A 5,647-nucleotide genomic window follows, 5' to 3' on the forward strand; every position below is an offset into this window, starting at 1 on the left:
TTCAAACTTCCCCTCTCTTTGGAAACTAAAATACATACATATGAACAGTCCTCATCATATAAAAAGAGAGAAATGACTAAATATTTAAGGGAATGAGAAAATGTGTGCATATAAAAATCTGTAAGATGCAACCGTGGCAATATTTAAAGTGACAGTCATAGACTTGGATAAATCTATTGAAAAGTGACAACAGAAGGAGCCTAAAGTAACAGGGTCACAAGGCCTCCAAATGGTAAAGTTATTAAATACTTTAAAGTAACTATAAGTACTGTGTACATAAAGATTTAAAAAGACTGGGACTTTGGCAGAGAACTAGAAACTGGGGTGGGGAGTAAGAAAGGCCACAGAAAATTTGAATATAAGAACCACATATTTCTAGAAACAAGGAACAGTCGATAAAAACTATTTAGAACAGAATGAAAAGACAAACAGATGAATGAAAATTACAGAAATAAAAGCTATTTCAGAAAAAAATATCTAGGAAGAAGCAAAGATACACAAAAATATGGGGAGACTAGAAGACAGAACAACATAGAAGGTAAGTAATAAAGCCCTACGTATCTGTAAATGAAATCCTTGGGAGATAGTGAATGGGCAGAAGCAATACCTAAGAAATCATAACTGAGAATTTCCCAAAACCAATAAAAGACATCACTATAGATTCAAAAAGCCCTGTAAACCCCAGAAGGAAAAAGAAAAAAAACTATGCCCAGGTATACCACAGAAAACTGCTAACAATCAAATAGAGAAACATTGAAAGGTGCCAGAAAATTTTAAAAGACAGTTTACTTTTAAGTAGCATCAATAAGGCTGATAGCTGACCAACAGAAACTACAAAAGCCGGAAGACTTAGAGCAGTATCTTCTTTAAAGTGGCTAGGAGGCATCTGTGTGGCTGAGTCAATTGAGCATCTAACTTTGGCTCAGGTCATGATCTCGCGGTCGTTGAGTTCAAGCCCCACATCAGGCTGTGTGTTGACAGCTGGGAGCTTGAAACCCTCTTCAGATTCTGTGTCTCCCTCCCTCTCTCTCTCTGCCCCTCCCTTCTCATGCTCTGTCTCTCAAAAATAAAAATACCTTTTAAAAAATTAAGGAAAAAAAAAAAACTCCCAAAAGGGAAAGTCCAGGACCAGATGGCTTCACTGGTGAATTCTACCAAACATTTAGAGAAGAACTAACACCAAGCCTTCTCAATCTTTTTCCCAAAAATAGAAGAGGAAGGAACACTTCCAATTATAAGTTAGCATTCCCGATACCAAAGCCAGACAAGGACACTACAAGAAAAGAAATTACAAAGTGTCAAAAAGAAGAAACTACAAACACAAACTCTAGCCAACAAAAATACCATTCAAAATAAAGGGAGGAGGTTTAGAGGAAAATACCTCAACATAATAAAGACTCCTATATGAAAAATGCACACCTAACCTCATACTCAATGGTGAAAAAATGAAAGCTTTTCCCTTCAGGTCAGGAATAAGACATGGATGTCCATTCACATCACTTTTATTCAACACAGTACTGGAGGTCCTAGCCACAGCAACCAGACAAGAAAAAGAATAAAAGACACCCTAATTGGTAAAGAGGAAGAAAAACTTTGACTATTTGCATATGACATGGTATTATACAGAGAACACTCTGAAGTCTCAACCTGAAACTACTAGAATAAGTGAACTCAAGTCAGGTTGCAGGATACAAAGTCAACACACAGAATTCTGTTGCATTTCTATACACTGATAACAAACTAGCAGAAGAGAAATCAAGAAAACAATTCCATTTACAACTGCACCAAAAATAATAAAACACCTAGGAATAAACTTAATCAAGGAGGTAAAAGACCTGTACTCTGAAAAGTATAAAACACTGACAAAAGAAACTGAAGACAGACACAAATAAATGGAATGATACTGGGACAGGGAGAACAATATTGTTAAAAATGTGCATTCTATCCGAAGCCATCTACAGATTTAATACAATCCCTGTCAAAATAACAACAACAGAACTAGAACAAATAACCCTAATTGAACCACAAAGACCCCAAATAGCCAAATCAATCTTGAAAAAGAAGAAAAATGGAGGTATCATAATCTCATAGAACTACCATATGATCCAGTAATTCCAATCTGGGTAATTATCAAAGAGTAAGAAAACACGAATTTGAAAATATCTGTGTACCCCTATGTTTATTGCAGGAATATTTACAATAGCCAAATTATGGAAGCAGTCCAAGTGACCATGGATAGATGAATGAATAGATACAGAAGATGTGGTATATATATATATACACATGTATGTGTATACATATATATACATACATATGCATATATGTGTATATAAAGAGAGAATTATTCAGCCATAAAAAAGAAAGAAATCTTGCTTTTTGCAACAATATGGATGGATCTAGAAGGTATAGTCCTCAGTGATGGAAGTCAGAGAAAGACCAATACCGTATGATTTCAGTCATATATGGAGTTTAAGAAACAAAATAAACAAAGAAAAAAGACAAACAAAAGACAGACTCTTAAATATGGAGAACAAACTAGTGGTTACCAGAGGGAAGGATGAAATAGGTGAAGGGGATCAAGAGTACACATATTGTGATGAACACTGAGTAACGTATACAATTGTTGAATCCTAGATTGTATGCCTGAAACTAAAGTAACATATTATATTGGAATTAAAAATTTTTAATAAAATAAAAAATTAAAGGGGAGAATAATCTTTTTGATATTAAAACATATTACAAAGTGACAATTACTAAAAAAGAGTTAAGAATAGGAAATAAATGGATCAATAAAACAAAAGAGAATGCAAATGCACACCCAATGCATGTATTGTAGGTTCAGGTATACATAAAGCTTCGCAAATCAGACGGAAAAGGTAAACTAGTTGGTAACTGGTATTAGGAAAACTGACTCACCACGTGAAAACAAATTAGACCTCTATCTACTACCACTCGCAGAAATAAACTCTAGATGAATTAACTACCCAGTGTAATAAGTAAATGTTTAAAAACTGCTAGAAGGAATATATACAGGAGGTTATCTCTATGACCTTGTAAAACAGAAGGATTTAAGACCAAAGAGTACAAAGCAAAAAATAGGAACTTTTTGTACATCATTGTCTCTCTTTTACACACCCCCACACACACGGTTTTATTAAGGAGCACATAGGAATCTCTATTCATTCAGAATCCAGCACGAGCTCAGCAAGTCCTAGAACCATGAACATATTAGTTCTTGTAATTCACGATCTTCAGGCCCCAGAGAAACACTTTCTTTTCCTATGCCTATGAAAGAAGCAACTTCAGTTAATTACACTATTCTGTTTCTTTTATAGGTGTTAGAATCTTCTATTAAACAGTTTGAAGGGTTGGGGGCCGGCTAAAACAATGCTGAGAAGGCTGTAGGTTGCGCTCCTACTGATTTTTTTGTTTCCGTTTTAGAACGAGGGAGAATTTGAGAAACCTAAGTGCTCAAATATGAGAAAAGACATTAATTCACTGTGGAATCCTTCTTCTAGCAGAGCAAGAATACAGCCGATTCTTGCATAATGAAGAACTGATTCCTGATGGTGCCAAATGCCCATTTTCTTTCTTCTCTTTGCATTCCAACTTGTGGTTCTAAAACTACTAGCAACTTAGTGCACAGCTACAACCGTTGTGCATGGTGACTGAGGAACGTTGTGCAGTTCTAAGAGATTTGTATTATTATTTAATTTGTACACAGGTCAATCTAGACATAAATTGCATGAACATAATATGGATTCTACCATAGCAGAGGGCAAGGAAACACTAGAATGGTGACTATGTTCATAAAAAATGAGATTCAATTATTTAAAAATTTCATCATTAAAGTAATTTTAAGATTAATGCTCATTAATAATTTGTACTTTATCTTGCTCTTAAGAGAATTTTAATATCTTGAAAAATTGTTAAAGAAAAATATTTTACACTATTTTATGTTTTTATGAAAATATTCTCAAATTAGATTTTGAAAACAATTACATATTGTTTTAATCCTTAAATAATACTGTCCATAGAACACAAAAGTGAAAGTCTTGATTCTAACATATTGATGATTTATCCAAAATTAAAAATTATGGCATATATAACATCTGATTTATATAGAACGATATTTTATTACTTATCCAAAATTCACCAGTCCTTCACCAAAGATTCACTTAATCTTTGATATTTTGCCAACCTTCAGTCATAAAAATAATAGCTTTACACATACTTGTCTATTTTGTTGTGATGAAGGTATATTTGTAAAACTGAAGACTAGAACATTTTATTTCACATTTGAAAAATTGATTATAAAGTTTAAATACTTAAGGTATACTTTAGTGACATCAATTTGTACTCTTTTCCTAGAGCCAGCAACTGTGGGGGCAGCATGCCTGCGGCCTTATGCTTTCCCCCTCCACAACTAAAACAATTTGGATTTGAATCTAACTTGTAATTTACAAAGTACTTGGAGACGTGAAATCGCCAGCAAAAATTACTTATGGCCGCGAGGCACAAAAACGCTAACAAGATGGTTTAGGGTTTAGTTCCTAGACGACTTTCTTGCAAGATGTCAACCAAGAAAAACTGATTAGTATTGGTGTCTACGCAGGCCGACTTGAAAGTGAGGAAACTAAACAACCCAGGCACCGGTCCCTCAGTCGCAAGGCTGAACGTATACTGGCCTCGAGAGAGCCGAAAACTTGGTACCACTGATTACACAAGCCAGACGTTTGCACCTGAGAGGTTAAGGCTGACTCCAGAAGGAAACAAAAGGGATACACTCAGCTACCAGCACGAGTGCGCCCCCCTCCCCGCAAAAAGCATCCGTCCTAAGTGGGGCTGCGTGTCTAAGCAGGCTCTGAACCCCGATCCACTTAGAGGCAAAGACACAACCAGCGAGGTGATGAATGCGAACACGCAGGCGGATGAGCGGACTGAGGTTTTAGAAACGACCAGACAGCTCGACAGACAGGAGGGGCGCGTACTTTCCCCGCAAAGCTGAGCCGAACCGACAGTAGCAGCCGAGGACAAGGTCCTCTCAGGCACCAGCCCGACCGCTCACATTTACAAACGCGAGAGAGACGCCGACCGGGCCGGAGGGGCGGGACAACGGCGGGGGAGACGGGGGCCGGGGAAGGCCGGAGGACGGAGGGTGGGTGACGGGACGGGGTGATGGGGACTAGGGAAACGTTGAGTGGGGGGCGCGGAGGACCCGGGGAGGCGGGGGGGGGGGGCGGGCAGGGCGACAGGATGGGGGGGGCGGGGGCCGGGGCGCCTGGAGGACGGGAAGGGAGAGAGCACCTTCTCCGAAATGTTAACCCCGGCAAGGTCACCAAGCACCCGTGATGGCAGCACCATGGAGTCCAGCACGCGCACCCATTCTATTATGAGCGGGGCAGGCGGCGTTCAGGAACAAGGCCACAGCGGGCACGGAAGACCAGGAAGGGGAGCACCGGGGCCCACGGCTGTCCGGCGCGCTGAACCCGCACCCGCAGGTGGAAGAGCTGCCGGCCCCGCCCCTCGCCCCGCGGGGGACCGCCGACCACCCAGCCCAAAGGAGCAGCGCAGGGGTCCCGGCCCACGCCCGCCACACCCGCGCCTGCGGCGGCCGGCAAGCCCCCGTGGCGTCCTCCGACCGGCG

Source organism: Suricata suricatta, chromosome 12 (assembly GCF_006229205.1).
Source record: "Suricata suricatta isolate VVHF042 chromosome 12, meerkat_22Aug2017_6uvM2_HiC, whole genome shotgun sequence".
Classification (NCBI taxonomy): Eukaryota; Metazoa; Chordata; class Mammalia; order Carnivora; family Herpestidae; genus Suricata; species Suricata suricatta.